Below are 17,242 nucleotides of genomic sequence, written 5' to 3'. Positions count from 1 at the left end.
TCAGGTCTAAGGCCATTAGTGGACTCCAATCCAGGAATGAGACAGCTGTGGAAGGGAGGGCACTGGAGCCTGGGGGAGGGACGGGAGAGGGGAATTCTAGCCCTGGGACTTGGAGGTGTCTCCGTGTTACCCTGGAGACATCCTTCTTGCTATAGATGCTTCCTCCCTCAGAAGAAGGCCACAGCCCTGGAAGGTTGGCCAGGGGCCACCTGCTCACTTCTGCCAAGACCCAGACCCCCTTGGCCACCTCAGCCTGGGATGCAGAGGCCCCCACCAGGGTGTCCCTCGTGCCACCAACTTCCGCCTCTGCCCTGGCCCTGGACAGACCTTTCTCTGCACCAGTGAAGATATAGTTTCAAAAGCTATGAACTGGGAGCTGAGCCCAGAGGTCATAACCACCTCTGGCCCATGGGTGGCGCCGGAGTCTAAGACGTGTCTACTTCCCTTATCTCTGGATTGTCAGGAGGCCTGTGAGTCAGGACTGGAGGGGCCGTTATCCCACTTCAACATTAAGGGAAGGAAGCTGCCAAGATGCTCATCAGGGAGGAGCTTGAGCTGAGGCCTTCTGACTCTGGCCTCTTTTGACCAAGACTTCATAGGGAGCATTGACTCTCTCTCTGGGGGCAGGAGTCAGTGGGAAATAGAGCTGAGAGCTCCAGAGACTGAGGGAATGTGGTGATCCCTGTGGGAGGGGAGGACAGAGGCTGGGGACAGGCGAGTACTTACTCCTCCCAGCTCTGCAAACACGGCCTGCTGCCTCCAATGATCCCAGGCATTTTCGTGCATGTGTGTGAGGGCAGAGTGTGCTGTGTGAGGGACACATGCAAGTATGGCTGCACAGGAGTGTCTCTGTGTGTGTCATGGGGGTGTGCATATGCGGGTGAACTCAGCCTGGGGTTCCCCATTGCCTGGAGCCAGCAGGGTCATTTCTTGGTCACTCTCTTCACCCCCTGTGGAATCCTGTGGTTAGAGCACGTGTCCATGGCCTGCCACCTAGAATTCCAAGTTCTGATTGTCTTGTGCTCTTTGAGGGTGGTCAGGCAAGCCCTTGTGCACCATGTGATTCCAGGGCACCTGCCAAACTTCCTGTCCAGGATGCTCCCAGCTGAATCTCATGCCCCAACCCCAGGACACTCCCAACTGACTCTCATACCCCAACCCCTGGCCAAGCACCGAGTGTCCACCCTGCCCCTTCTCAGCGCAGGGCTGAATTATCCCAGTGACCAAGAGGACAGGGGATGGGGAGGAAGGTCCTGGCTGCAGGCACTGGCTGGGGGAGAAGCCCCAGGGAGGCAGAGCGTGGCATCACACCATAGGCAGAGGGCTTCAGGGAGGTCTGTCTATGGCATCCAGGGCCCTGGGCTGGGAAAGGCAGGGGGTGTGACGGGGAAGGACCTGTGTGCAGAACCAGCAAGAGAGCAGGGCTGTGTTGAGAGAGGCTAGTGGAGGAGTGCAAAGGGGCCTGGTGCTGGAACAGGGCCCAGGGTCAGGTGGACCAGTCCCCACACAGTCAGCAAGTGTGGCAGTGTTGAATAAGCCCCTCTTCCCTCAGGGTGGCTGACCAGAGATGCAGGGGACTGCCAAGGGACTGTGCTGTGAGAGAGGTACCACAGCTGTTTGCTACTTGGAGTCTGATGTTCTCTCCCACCAGCCAACCGATTTGCCCACCTGGGCTCCTCCCAGTCCCTCCTGGACAGACGCCCATGCTGTGGCCTCTGAGGCGATGGGACACGACTGGCCCTGCTGGGGTCCTGGCACCACAGAGCAGATACTATCTACCTTCCTTGTTTCCTCTGTCTTCCCTCTCCTTCTCTCTCTCTTTTCTTCCATCCATCTCCTTCCAAGGGAAGACAACACTCCATGCAACACTGTGAGCTTTATTGCAGGGAGTGGGAAAGAAGAAGGTGGGTGAATGACAAATGAGTAGACAGTTAACACACAGAAGAGATCGGGAGCACAAACCAATGGTAGTTACACAGGGACTCAGCAGGCTGAATACTGGTTCCCTGGGGCATCCACATCCTAATCCCTGGACCCTGTGACTACGTCCTGTTCTGTCTGAGTGGGCCCGTGTAATCACAAAGGTCTTCATAAGGAAGCAGGCCAGGTGAAGACAGAGCAGAGAGACATTTGAAGATGCTGGTGGATTTGAATATGGATGAGGCTCCAGGAGACAAGGAATGCAAGGAATGCATCTCTAGATGCTGGAAAGTCTAAGAGAGGGATTCTCTCCTAGAGGCCTGGAGGTAGGGCAGCCCTGCCAACACCTTGGTTGTGGTCCAGTGAAGCCATTTCAGATTTCTGACTCCAGAGCCGTAAGAGAATAAATTTGCATTGTCTTAAGTCACTAAGGCTGCGGTAATTTATTATAGCAGCAAAGGAAACTAATACAGGGACAGACAGGTAGATAGAAAGGGAAAGACAGGCACACAGGCTGGAGGACAGGCAGGGCATGAGGAGTTAGGTGATGCAGGTGGGTCAGAGACAGACAGACAAACATGTAGGAGGCCTGGAGAAGGACGAGAGAGAGAAGGGCGACAGTCTGATGGGCAGGTGGCAGGAGATCAGGTAGGCTGGCAGGTGGGCAGATAGAAAGCTAGAAGTGGGCACACAGGCAGGGGACTGGAGAGAGTGACAGGAAGACAGGATGGCTGCAAGGGCCCCTCAGAGCCTGCTTTGTCCCCACAAGTGTTAGAGGATCTTCCTGAGATGCAGGTGGATCCATTCTTGGACTTCAACACAATCCTTGGGAGGGGAGCAGGGACCCTGGAGGGATCTGGGGCCAGCTCAAAGTGGAGCAGTGTCAGGGCCATGGCTACCTTCAGCTTCCCGATGCAGTTCCTGGGCCAGGAAGGGGAAACAAAATGAGAAGTGGCCTCAAACTCGCTTCTGAGCTGGGCAGGCATTGACCACTGGGCCCCGGCCAGGAACAGGGCATTCAGGGGTCTCCTGCATGTGGCCCAGCCCTGATCCCATCCTTACAGGTCACACACCTCTACCCCAAGCCTTGGTTCACACCCTCCCCCTGACCTCTGACAAAGCCTATTTCCCTCCAGGACTACCTCCTAACTCCTACTTCTGCTCTCAGCAGGCCTGGAATCCTGTTAGGTGAGGGTCAGTGCTCTAAGCCCCAAGTCAAGTCAAGCGAATCACTAAAAAAGTTAATTATTAGTTTCCTCACTCCCACACAAGCAGTTTCTGGTTTCACAATGTGGAGACCAGGTCAGGGCACGGTAGGGGGCAGAGTGGGCCACACTCTCAGACTCTCACTGTCTAGGGGGAAACACAGGGACCCCGATCCTCAGACAAAGGACAAGATGGAGTTGTGTAAGGAAGTCAGAATGGCAACAGGGAAGCTTCTCGGAGGGGCCATGGGTTAGTGACTCTCAGCTTCCCGTACCATGTGCCTCCTAATTAATGGTCCAGACTCCGGCCTCCCCCTCATCCCCTCAGTCAACCGTCTTCTGTAGCCTTCCAGTCTAGCCCAAAAATGTCCCTCCTTGCCATCCCTCAGTCTCCTCCCTGGACTTTTCTGTCTCCCTGCCTCCCCTCTGTCTACACTGAAGCCATGGCCCAGCTCAGACCCTCCTGTGCCCTCCATCACAGGAAGGACATGTCCAAATGCCTCAGCTGGCACCAAAGCCCTCTGTGGGTTGTTGCCTCACTCACCTCTTACCTGTCCAGCTCTGCTTCCTAGCTCAGCTCATGTTGGGATCACCGTGAATGCCTCCCTCCACCTCTGCCTGCCAAGTGCTCAAGGGTAAGTCCAATGACAGCCTGCCCTCACCCCCTCTGCTGGCTCTACCTCTTCCTCTCCAGACCCCCAAGGCACCATTAGTGATGTACTCAAGGACATATCACCGACCAGTGCCCAGGACAGTGCCAATATGGAGCATTCAACTATCTGCTCAATGAGTGAATGAGCGAGTGAAAGAATGAATGAATGAATGATGTGTGTCTTGAGTAGAGGTATTTATTTCTTGACTGCAGACTCTTGAAGGCAGGAACAGTATCTTTCATCTCTGTGTTCCCATCTCCCAGCACAGGACTTGGCACACAGAGGCAGGCTTAATAAATAGTTTTATAATCGAATGCAGTTAATTGAATTGAAACGGAAAAAAACCCAAAATGGAATAAATCAAAGTAGCATTAGTTCTGACCTAGGAATTGAGCTACCTAGTACTCTCCTGTCCTCTAGTGGCAGCCACAGCCTGCAGCCAGTGTCTATGAGGAAGGACCCAGTTCTGGGAGAAACCAAATCTTAGAGTCAATTTCTGGAAGAGCAGTTTGATTAAAACCTGTTCTGTGAAAATTGATTCACCATTTGAAGAATCCACAGAATTATGGATTCAGAAAAAGCTTGTTTCTAGTAACTACTTTCAATGTTTGTGGAAGTTACTGCTTCACAGGACGATTTCAGCAGCATTGGAGGATTTTCACAGCAGCCACTCTGGAGGGGATTCATCCAGCTCAGCAGCTGTCTCATGTGTGCTTTGTATTTTACACACCAGGAAGCTTTCAAATGCATGTGTCATACACGGAATAGCGGATTTTCTCTCAAAAGCAGTTGATTGTCCTCATTATGTTATACTTTTGCCAACATTGTACCATGTAGACTCTGGGACTATAGTCATATAAAGAATTTTGCCAACTGGAAAAGTTGTCATAGTTATGTGAATAGTAATATGCAGTCAAATTTTATTGGGATACACTGCGAAAATAGAGAAGACACACATTAGTGTGAAATTTTCTTCCAATGACTACTGTAACCTTCCATGTATATGGCTGAACAGTTAGGACAAGGAAAGGGCTAGAAATCCAGACACATGCAAACATCACTGAGACAGTGAGTGGCGGATGGGAGAATTAAGGAGAACAGGTGCTAGGCTGGACTGCGAATGTGGAACAAGAGAAAAACAACTGTTTAGATTACTGATAATTGAGAAATACAAACATCTAAATTTTAATTTTCATGAAAATTTCTAATTCTGAAAAGTCATACTCCTAAAGTGGGGAAAACATCAGAACACACTGAACTTTGGAACAGCACTGACACTGAGTCATGGCTGGCCATTTGGAAAGTCAGTGGGTCAAAGTCCCTGTGGCATGCTCTGAAATACCATTTTTCTTTTGTACATAGAGACACATGCCTCCTTCCCCACACACTGACATACAAGTGCATAACTACAGACACCAATATGAATGCAGGAGGTCACAAACGTCGGGTGTGCACCCAGTGACACTCTGCCCTCAAGTACAGAAAATTGCACCTTGGTCCTCCTGAAGAAGGGCAGGAAAGCGTGGCTGTGTTGAGTAGAACTCAGTGCAAACCAGGAAGGATCAAACACCTGCAGAGAGAGCACCAGGGACAGGACAGTGAGGTCAAGCCCCTCCTTCCAATCCACGAGGGAACAGGACGCCCAAGGTGGGAGTGAGAGGAGGTGTTGGTCTGCAGAGATCATCCCATCCCCTCCTCCCACGGCCATCATACCTCTGGGTTCGGCCACACCTTTGGGTTGTGGTGAAGGGCATAAACGGAGAGCACAATCATGATTCCTGTGGGGCAGGCGGAGAAGAGAGAAGACTGATCACACCCGTGGGGTGGGGCCCCCTCCCTCTGCCAGCAGGGGGCATGTGCATGCAGGAAAGTCTTGGGAGCCACTTCCCCTCACTCTGAGTGGAATGATCCTGCTGCAAGAGAGGTGGGGTGGACATGGCAAAGCTCATGTGCACAGATTAGGAAGAGATAACCTTGACCCAGGATTGAGGAGCAAGAAAGAATTGGAGGCTTACTTTTCGGAGCAACTCGAGTGATGACTCACATTTATCAAATGCCATCCATGAGCCCTTGGGGAATATGCATTAACTCATTCAATCCTCACATCAACCCTCAAAGAATGTTTCCCATATCCCCATTGTTCAGATGAGGCACCGGAGCCTCAGAGACTGAGTGACTTGCCTATGACCACACAGCTAGGACGCGGCAGGGCTGGAATTCAAACTCAGTGGGAGTTTAGGCAAGAGGTCCCTCCAGCCATGGCAGGGGTCTCAGATCTGGTCATCAGCTGCTCTCTGCCATCAGCCTGAGGGGTCCTCAGAGACCGGGCCATCTGATCCATGACAGTTGGTTTTCTGATCTCTCTCATTTTCCTAGACCCCATGAGGAAAGCAGCACATCTCCTCCTACCCCTGTCTGACTGTCTCTCCAGCCCTCACACCTCAGGGAATTAGAATTTTAGGGCTAATTCCTAAGCCCAAATTCAGAGGCTAGTACTTGTTTATTTACCTTTCCCTGGGTTCAAGGTCTGTGCTAAGCATTTCATACACCTCATCCTAACTACAAAGTAAGTATTGATTTTCTTGAGAGGAAAAAGAGACCTAGAGAGTTTTGGAACTGCTCTAGGACACAGATATTTCTGATCTTCGTTGTGTTCTTGCAGAGTGCTCAGGTTAGCGAGTGTGATGAAGTTCAGATCTCCAGGTAAGAAGTGTCTGTCAGGGAAGGTGATGGGCTTGCTGAGCTCTCTGCCGATGCCTGGTACTGGTGGATAGAGTCTCAGTGCCTCCTTGATGCACATGGTGGTGTAGGGCATCTGGTCCAAGTGGTCCCTGAAACCCAAGCCCATCCTGAAGGGCGGGCAGGGTCTGGGAGACCAGGGGCTTCTCTAGCTGAGTGGGCAGGGCTCTCCCATCTCTAGAGCACTCACCAGGTGATGGAGGCACCATCCCCCAGGAGGCTCTGGATCTCCTCCCAGCACCTCTGCTGATGCTCAGGGTGTGCGGCCAGAGCATAGAGGATCCAGGAGATGCCGCTGGCTGTGGTGTCGTGGCCCTCGAACATGAACGTGTCCACCTCTACACAGAGGTCCTTGTCAGACAAGCTGCTCCCATTCTCCATCTGGGAAAGGCACAGCGAGAATGCAGGGTTTGCCCCTTCTTCTGAGCTTCTGGGCTAAGCCTCAGGCCTCTCCTACACACACTCACTCTGGCAAAGAGGAGGATGTCCAGGAAATCCAAGTGCCTCTCCTTCCTGACCTTCGCCAGCTCTCCCTCCTTCTGTAGGTGAGCCTTCCTCAGCTTGATCACTTGGTCTGTCCCAGAACAGTGGTTCCCAGGCAGAGCTGAGATCTCTGGGTGCTCACATACAGCAACTCACAGTAGCCTCATCTGCCCCCTGCCCCCATCTGGGTGCCCGGTGGGTCAGGATGGGTGTGGGGGTGGGTGTGCACATCAGGGGTGAGAGTTCTTGCACCCTTTGATTTCAGGTCAAAAATCCCCTCAGTAGCGCAGCCCTGGAAGCTCTGCTTGATTGCTGCTGAGCAGGGGTCTCACTTAATCATCACCCAAGTGTTTGCACAGTGCCTGGCACCCTAACATCATCAGCTCAGTTCCCAACCCTTGTACCAGGGAAGTACCCAGCATAAGTATGTCCCAGATCCTGAAGAGGAACCTGGGGGCTTGGCTCTACCTGAAGGGTCAGGGCCAGTCCCTTTGAGACATGTCTGATAAAGGAGGGGAGCAGCCCATGGAGAAGGAGCCAAAACCTGTGTGTTGATGGGTGAGCTGGCAGGCCCGGTGGTTCCAGCGGCCATCAGGGGTCAGCCTGTAGATGATGTAATTCTGGTAGGAGGCATTCCTCACGTGGAAAAAAAGAGTTTTCAGGTCCCCAATGGCCTGGATGTAGGATTGGGAGTTCCTAAAAGGAGAAGATGCAGAAGAAACTGGAGTGGAGGGAGGCCTCTGACCTGGGGGTGGAGTGGGGTTCTTGATGGAGGTTTCCTCAATCAGTGGGGACAGGACACTGAGGCATTGGTCATTGTTGTCTTATAGCCCTTGAGACCCTCAGTTCCTCGTTATAAATGGTGTGGGCAGCCAGGCTTCTGCCTGTGCCAGGGACCAGGGATCTGTGGCCGAGTCAAGGTTTGGTCTGGCTGGAATTTGAACTTGGTCTGGAACTATCACCAGAATCTTGCTTTGTGTAGAAGTGAACATCTAAGTTGTCCCATTAGCCACTCAGGTAAGTCCACACCAGTGGGTAAGAAATAAGACTCTGCAGCTGAAGGGTTGTCACTGACCTGTCTCTCTGGATGCTGCTTTGGTGGCTGAAGGCGCACTTCATGATGGGGTCCAGGGTCATCAAGGAGACGTATCCAAAGATCTCCAGATGTGAGTCCTGGCTGATGATCTCCTCCCATTTGTCCTGTCGTGTGTTGGGGTCATTGATCCTACTCTGTTCCTCTGATGACAAGGCCATGCTCTCTCTTAGTATCTCCAGATATCCTGGTAGGAGTCACTCACTTTCCAAAACAGATGCATTATAGCAAATTAAGACTGTAAAGCAAATGTTTGTAAAGTGAGGCCTAGTTTCTCAGAAAGCTTTACTATATAATAAAGTATGTTCTATCATAATAGTCTGAGTTAGTTTTTAATTTTAAGAACAAGTTACAATGATAACCACTTTTGGCAGAACAGAAAACATTGTCTTGAAGGAGACAAAGGGGAAAACTTCTCTGTCATGTGGCTGAGCTAGACCTGAGGTACAGGTGAAGTCCAATTTTAGGGAGCAAATGTCTTAACGCAAGAAAAATCCTAAGGGGTCAGTACTGGGGCTCCTAAGGAAGGGACATCAGGGATGTCAATTCCTTTCATTCATCAAATGTTATCTGAGCAGAGATGGTGAGAAATCAGAGTCTTGATCAGAGGTGAGGTTGTGGCAGGTCCCGGTTCTGAGAGTGTAAACCTGGTCTCCATTTCCCTCCGTGGAGTAGCTCAAATCCATGCAGAAGCCCTGGGCCTCAGGGAAGAGCCCACCTGAGTCACATCCTGGTGTGTCCACCCTGCCACTGAAGGCGCCACTGCTCAGGTTAGCCAGGGTCAGCTCGTCCTGCTGTGCAAGGGAATGACTCATGCTCTAGTCCACCAAGATGAATTCACGGAGGTATGAAGAGAGCAGACCCTGTAACCACCATGGCCCTTCTTTCCCTTGGTGATGAGCAAAGTGTGGATCCAGGCTGGTACCTGGATACCATCCTATCCAATCCATTTTTGGAGGGCCCTGTCTCATAATGGTATTCTGGGTGCCTATGTTTGATAGATGTCTGGGGGACACATGTGTCTGGAGTAGACTCTGTGAGTTGTGCTGTGGGTGAGTATGTGCAGGTGAGGGAGGGATGATGGACTTACCAGCATCACTCGGACTGAGTCGGTCATGAGCGCCATGTAGGGCTTCAGGATGTCATAGTGGAAGGCTGGAGTTAGCATCCACCAGTGCTGGAACCACATCTGCCCATTCAACAGGAGCAAACCATACCCTAGACCAGAGATGAGTGTGTGTGGGAGTGGGAAACAGGATCAGAGTGACGACTGGGGACAACTCGGGAGGAACTAAGGGTGTCAGAAGAAGGCCCATCATGGGCAAAGACAGGAAAGGCCAGTACATTTCAGAAATGAGAATTTCCCCAAATGGCTGGCACATAGGAAGTCATTATGACAGCTGTGAGATAAAGGTTGAAAAAGAGTAGGGGGCAGGTCATAGAAGGACTTCAATAAAAGTCAGGCTGAGATCATGGCGAGAACTGAGAAGCGATGTGGAAGAAGCTGAGCTTCAGCAGCGCTTTCACCATCATTAGGATAGGGGAGGGTCTTGTTACAAGAAGAGAAACGAGGCTTGATCCAGAGATGAGGGTGATGACATAGTGGCCAGACACCTCTTGTTCTCTTTAAGCCCAATAGATAGCACTTGGCAAACTGAGCTGGTGGGTGGACCAGAGTCCTAGTTAGATGTACTTACCAGGGAGCCAGGAATCTGTAAGGCCTGTGAGACTTTGGGTCTGAGAGGTAAGGAAGGACATTACAGGAAGCTGGAGGGGACCATACAAGGCCAGCAGCTCTCAGGAGGCAGCTGTGGTCCAGACCATGGGCTGCCATCCCTTCCTGACGATTGTCAGCTGCCGGTTTGTCTCAAGCCACCTCCCACTTGCCTCCTCTCCCTGACTCTCTCTGTCCTGACAGTTACTGTTGTCTCAGCAGCAGGACACCCACAGGACTAGGAAGGTGAATCTCCAAGAAATACTAGCTCTGTCCTCAGTGCCAAAGAAAAGACAGAAGACTGGTTTTCCTACGATTGGTGGTGGCTTAGCCATCCCATGAGCCAGGACAGGGAACAATGAGAGGTGCCAAACCCAAGTCAGTGGGCAAGGGAAATTGTCTTTCATTCTGGGGCAATTTACACAACAGATCATCTTCATTTGGTTAAAAAGGAAAGAAACAAAGAAAAGAAATAAGAAATTCAGCCCCACACAGCTCCTTAAGCCTTCAGTTTAAGTAAACAGTGTTGACATTAGGCTGGCTTGTGTGCTGGGAGGATGGTTGGAAGAGGGTTTAAGTATTGATGGCTGAACTGCCAGTCTCTTGTGGAATTTCACAGACCCAGGGGCATGTACCCAAGAGGGAAGAGCTGCTCCAGCTGGGATGTGAGTTTTACTCTCATCTGATCTCCCCAGGATCACCTTCATGTAGTCAGGGTCATAGACAATGAAGAGAACCTCACTTCCCCACAGCCAGCAAGGATAGGCACACAGGAATTTCTCTACCTTGTTCAGAAGCTCCTTTTGTAAATGCTACCAAGGGAAAGACAAATCAATAAAACCTTTGTCTTTAGGTCCAGTGCTTTGGGTGGTGGTGAAGGGCAGGATGGCCACAGGCAGAAAGTTCTGGATGTATCAGCAGTGATTAGGAGTTTGGAACCATTTCTGATGAGCTGGGCTCTGATCTAGTTTCTTGCTGCCTCACCGAGACTTAGCCTAAGGCTAAGGCTAGCTTCTGGTTGGGCCGTGTGTGGGCCCTCACTCAGAACTGCCTTCAGAATCTTACCCATAGGAGGTGCTTGATAAATGTCCAGTAATGGTCTCCACGGTGTACAAAACTTTTCTCAGACTTATTATATGAGAGTTATTGGTTGAATTGTGTGCCCCTCAAATTCATACATTGAAGTCCTAACTGCCAGCATCTCAGAATGTGACTTTATTTGGAGATAGGGTCTTTACAGGGTAATCAAGTTAAAGTGAGGTCATTAGGGTCGACCTTTATACAATACGACCAGTGTCTTTACAAAAAGGGGAAAATATGGACACAGAGACAAATACTCATTGAGAGAAGATGATGTGAAGAGACATATGGATAAGATAGTGATTGATTAGCCAAGGTGAGAGTGTGCACCAGGCGCTTCCCTCACAGCCTGCAGAAGAAACCAACCCTACTAATTCCTTGATTGTGAACTTCTAGTCTCCAGAACTGTAAGCCACTAAATTTCTGTTGTTTTAGCCACCTAGTTTGTGGTACTTTGTTAACGGCAGCCCTAGAAAACTCGCCCAACTATGTAATCCTCAAGGCAAACCTGTGTGAGGGATGGATTATTACTTGATCCCATGTCACTGAAGACTGAGGAAATTCATGTTGAAGGATATGCCCAAGTGAGCTGCATTTCAACTAAAGTCTGCTTATCCCAAGTTATCTTTTCCTGAGGTTCTCAAGGCTCCCTGGGTGTCTCTGTTATCGTATTTCAATTCAATGTTCTCACCTCTGAGCACTGTGTTGGAAAACTTACCTTTCATATCTCTGATCTCTGTGTTCTTAGAACTAGCACAGAGCATGGCTCATAGGAATTATGCCTTAATTTTCAAAGAAGGAATAACTGCATGAAAGAATGAATGAGTACATGTAGGACAGTGAATGAGTGAGGCTTGATTGAAACTCTTGTTGCAAATGGCAGATATAATCTTGAGCTAATGTAAGACAAAGAGAAAGGACAACAAAGAAGGCTGAAGACCCAGGAGGGGTCTTATGGAACCCAAGGGCAGGGGACAGCCAGGGTGTGGAAAGGACAGAACCAGGGACGGGAGAGCTTCCAGGATTGGGTCTCTCATTCTTTCTCTCTGTACGTGCATGCATTCATTCTCTCAACAAATGTTTATGGAGGCTCTACCTTGTCCCAGAGACTTTACTAGAAGCTAGCAATACGGTCATGAATAAACAGAAAACAGTCCCTGTCCTCCTGGAGCTGGGTCCCCATGGTGGAGAAGGGCAATTCTTTCTTTCTGGGGTTGGGACGTAACCATACTACATGAAATGTCTGAGTGGCACTGTGAATCCTATTCTGAGAATCTGATTGTAATATCATGGCCAAGGTGTCCACCAGCTACAATCAACCATGGCTGGGGTTGAATAGGACTTTCAGGGGCCCACCCTTTGTGAGGGAAGAGATCTCAGAGCAGAGGAGCTGAGCAGACATCTCAAAATGTTTCCACCGCAGTGAAGGAGCAAATACATGAATGAGTAGATAAGCAGATGGATTCACTCATTCATTTGATACCTGTGTATTGAGTACTTACTTTGGGTCTATTGCCATCCTCATTGCTGGAGATTCAGCAGTTAACACACAAGCCCCTGCTTCCACGGAGCTTATGTTCTAGTGGGGGTGGGGGCGGAGCAGACAATCCTGCCCTTAATTGAGAAGTGTCCTGCTTGATTGAATTACCTCAGAAGGCCTCTCTGTTCTCCCAGGTCATGTCCAGCATTGGGGCTGCCCTTCTCCCTTGATCCAGTGCAGGGACTGACCAGTGCGAGCTTCTTACCGCCCCAGCTATGTTACCTGGTCCTCTAGCATCCCCTCCTATTGGCCCAGTGGAGGCCTGGGGACCCTGTTTCAGCACAGTAGTGTGCCTCCTTTCTGATTGCTTGGTGCCCAAGCCAGTCAGCTTCCTGAAAACCCTGCTCCTGGGCACTGTCATTAGTCCCCTTCGGGTACCCCAAGGAGCTAAACTGTGTTCTGCCTGTCCATTCTCCTCTCTGGGCCATTCTGGTGCCCACTGGTCTGTCAGCCCTTCAGTCAACCGGCTGGGGCTGCCGTCTGTCCCTCAGCAGGTCTGGCCAGAGCCAGTTGAGACTCTTGTAGAGGAGATGGTGCCCATAGTGGCAGTGGTGGCAACCCTAAAGGCAAATACCCAGTGCCCATCTGGGCTCCAGGCACTGGGGCCATTCAGGGCAGGCAGTGCTCCCCTGGAGCTGTGCTCACCTGGCTGCTCCTGGGAACTGCAGCCACAAAGGAATTTTCCCAATGGGAGACACAAGGAGAGTAGGTAGACGGAAATAATGGGGCCGCAGAGGCCATCGCCAGATGTGTGGGCTCTGCTGACATGGCAGCTACGCCTGCGATAGGAGGGACGACACAGGGAAAGATGGGGCTGTTTGGGTTATTTGGATCCCAAAGTTGTGAGTCCCTTTTTCATAGATCCTGCTGGATTTCACCTCTATTTAATGCAGTGAGTTTGTTAAGCCTACAAAATGCTCATCCTTCACAGGCGTTAATATTATTTTAAATCATACAAATTAGAGTGAGTGTAACTGTGACCCTTGTCTGTGCCAGTCCCCATTCTAAGATTATAATAACTCACTTGAGTACTATCAGCATCATCGTCATCCTCAATTTAGAGATGAGGAAACCGAGGTGTAGAGCGGGTATTCAAAGTGTGTGGCAGATCTAGGATGTGAATCTGGGTATCTTGGCAACAGAACCCATATGCTGACTTGCCGCACCTTGTCACTTGTCATCTGGCCTGAAAGATTAGCTTCAACCAAATTGCATGTGGCATTCTAATTCCTGACTCAGCCAATAACAGAGGTATTCAATAAATGAAAATCTCAGGCGGCATTATAAGAGCAAGAAGAATTTGGCTGCAGTATCTGTCAGGCCAGCAGAAGGTGAGAGTTGATTCAGCACCAGGAATAATGTTAGTTCTGTAAATGGAAATGATGTACTTACTGGGTCTACCTCTCATCTAATGACCACCCGTGTCATGAGAAAGTCACTAGAGGAATTTTTAGTGGTTCCTTATGTCAAATCCTAGCTCAGAAAGGTGACAACTGCATCAAACAAAAGGTCACAATTTCTCCAAATCAGGAAATAATCTGGAGTCATCAGTACAACAATTTGCAGGAACAGACTGGGCCTTGGCTGTCTCTCTGCGGCTGGGATAACAGTTCCCCTCTTGGCTCCCCTCTGCTGACAATCGCTTGGCCTCCTTCTCTGAGAAGAGAGAAGCCTCAGCTCTCTGCAACACCCCACCTCCTAGGCTTGTTCAGTCCACAAAGCCCTGGTGAGCCCCTCTCCACGTGGCCCCTCACCTTGCTCTTGGCCCTCCCCTCAGGGACCAGTGCTAACAGAGCTGGCTGGGGAGGCATCGTCTCTTACCCAACCTGCAGGCTCCTTTCTCTGTCTCTCCACACACCTGAGTCAAGCATCCCTATGTGTCAGGCTCTGTGCTGGGTACTGGGGCACAGGAAGAGGGATGACATCCTCCACCCCAAGGACTGCACAGTACAGGGGTTTGGGGAATCAGAGCTGGGAGGCAAACATTCTGTTCACTGGTGCAACTTGAATGTCAGTACTCCTTACCTGGGGCCATCTGGACACCTACCCGCTCATGTGTGCCGGCGACTTGTCAGGGTTTTGGCAATGAAATCACCAGTCTGGAAAATCCCTCAGTCTTGATCACATAGAGCTCCTTGGCCCCCTACACCTGACATCACCCCCCAGCCCAGCAGGTGAGCCTCTTTTCCTGTGACTGGACACCTTCTTAGATTCATATCTATCGTCTCCACAGACTGAACCCCACAGGGCAGGGATCCATAGCCTGATGTCTGTGTTCCCAGGCAAGCTCAGGGCCAGGCAGAGAGGATGTGGTTGAGTGACTGGGGCAAGGAAGCATCTAGAAGACTATTCTGTGACAACATCTGGGGCTGCTCATCCTGCAAAGCAGGGAGATTCAGAAAGGAACAGTCATTGTCCTAAAGTACAGGGCTGCCAGGTCAGCCTGCAGGTCTACCTAAGGAAGGAGTGTCTGACCGACCTGAGAACACCAGCACAGGCTTCCTGAGAGGGAGTGAGCTCCCTGGACTGGGATGAGGATCAGAGCCCTAAGAAGTAAATTAGATTTTCCCAGGGACCACGTGCTCATCACACGATAAGGCTTTGTCAGACGGATTTGCTGACCATGATCCGGTGAGCCCTGGCCCACCCTTCTGTCCCACTTCCCCATCCTGCTCCTTCCTGCCTCCTGACTGTGCCCGTAGAGCCAGTGGGAAGGAGGGCACGGGAACTCCTGGATGGCTTTGAGCAGCCACTGCCTGCGCAGGTAGAGCTGGGCTGCCTTGAGCAGCAGCAGAACCAGGCCGAGCAGGGAGGCCACTTGCAGGAGCCCAGAGATGCCGCCCAGGGGTCTGGTGGGGCTCAGCACAGAGACACTCATGGTGCAGAGGCTTCTGGAGCGCTGACTTCCCTGACTGTTGTGGACCTCCCCTGAGCACCCAGCCCAAGTCAGTTAGGAGAGAATTGTCCCACCCACCTGTGTGGAGGGCAAAGTGTGAGGGCAGAACTTAGACCTGGGCCACCAGCGTTGATTAACTGTGGAAGATCCACATTGGGAAACAGTGAGAGAAAAGCTTTCTTAGCTGACAGTGATAATGGCCCTGTACATATCAACCTTCCACTCATCCATTTCCTAACCAAACACTTAATAAGCACCTCCTATGTCCCAGGCAGATGCTAGGTGCTGGGACACAGCTGCAAGCACAACAGATATGAACCCTGGCTTAGAGGAATCCACAGTCTGGTTTACAAATGTTCAGTAGGTGTGGTTGGTTTATTCACGATCCCCATTTCGGAGATGCAAACTAGTTACAGAGAGGTAAAGTGATGTGGCAGCAGTAAAACAGTCAGGGGTAGTCCCAGCTGGGATTAGAATACTTCTCTGTTGGACTCTGAAATGGCCTGTCTCAGCTGACTCTGCAGTATTCCATGGGGTTTGTTCCAGTCCACTGTCCATTTGTGACCCGGGGTGACAGTGCTGGTGGATAGAGCACTGGCCTTGAACTCAGGAGGCTCAGCCCCAGATTAGGCTCACTACACGGAAGCCAACAACTTAAACTCTCCGAGCCTCAGTTTCTCCTTTTGTAAGGGGCATAATAACCCCATTCCTAAGTACATGCTAGGAATACTCATTTGTTCAGTCATTCATTCACTCAGCAAATATTTCTTGAGCACACAGCCTAGGTCAAGGCAAAAAACTAACTTAGAACAATGAAATATGCAGGGTCTATACTGGAGGAATGAATAGTGAACTGGTTCTGCCCAGGGAAGGAGAAAACTAAAAAAAAGGAATGGGGTCTTGAAGGATGTATAGGAGATCATTAGATGGAGAGTGCTAGAGAGAGAGATGAGCACTGAAAAAGTCATGCAGATCATATATAAAGGAGCAAGAGATGGGGACAAGTTAATCTTCAAGTCTCTCATCCTCAAGTTTTTTCATGATTATCTCCTTCAAGTTCATATCCAAGGCCCATAATTCAAAAAGTAAAACACAATGTATTTCAGGAAGAATTCCTTGAAGGCAGCCTTCCTAGGGGCCACTCCTGACCTGCTCCTTCAACCATCTAACCTCTTACTCCCAACACTCTATTCCATTTCCCTACCTTGTGACAGGTGATTAATCACACAACCCATGAGGCCAGGGTTCTTTTCTTTCTCGCCAAAATCATGGGCTCCTGTCCAAACCCCAGGACATGTAACCACTTACCTCCATTCCTGCCAACCTTCCCCTAGCTCTGTGGTTACATTCCATCTCCCTCAATTCCTAATCCAAGGACTCTTGGACCCTGACTCTTTCCCTGATTTGACTCAGTGCCAGGTTTTCACCCACAGCACGTGGAGCAGTAGTGGAGAGAGTTTTGGAGTCAGGGAGCCTGGCTCTGAATTCTGGCTGAATTCTTGAATTCTTTCTTGCCCTCCCCGAGTCCTCAGTTTCTTCTGTATGGTTGAGCTCAAAATGCTGGTAATAGCTAACATTCGGAGAGCACTTGCTATGTTCTAGGTACTGAGCAAAGAACTTTAAATGTTTTCTCCCACAACAACCCTACACAACAGATTTTTTTAAAATCCCCAATTCCAGTTGAGGAAATTGAGGCACAAAGAGGTTCCCTGCTTGCCGAGGGTCACCCTGTTGGTAAGAGGTGGAGCCAGGATTCAAACCCAGGCAGTCTGGCTCCAGAGACTCTGCTGTTGACCAGTAATGTAAAGAGATGATTGTTGGGTTGAGCCTCCAGTCCATACGTGGTGGTGCCCGAACTTTCCAGGGGGCATCTCATGTTCGCTCTGTTTTACCCAGTGTTTCCAAGCAGCAGGAGAGTG

The 17,242-nt window shown here is 50.4% G+C and overlaps 1 pseudogene; it reads right to left on the bottom strand.

Moving 5' to 3' along the window:
• Positions 1-2,460: 2,460 nt before the first annotated feature.
• Positions 2,461-15,305, bottom strand: LOC131412592 (cytochrome P450 4A11-like; annotated as a pseudogene).
• Between the last annotated feature and the right edge of the window lie 1,937 nt (positions 15,306-17,242).

The sequence above is a fragment of the Diceros bicornis genome, chromosome 13, assembly GCF_020826845.1.
Source record: "Diceros bicornis minor isolate mBicDic1 chromosome 13, mDicBic1.mat.cur, whole genome shotgun sequence".
NCBI lineage: Eukaryota > Metazoa > Chordata > Mammalia > Perissodactyla > Rhinocerotidae > Diceros > Diceros bicornis.
Note: the sequence above shows the minus strand (reverse complement) of the source record. Positions and strands in the feature narration are given on the sequence as shown.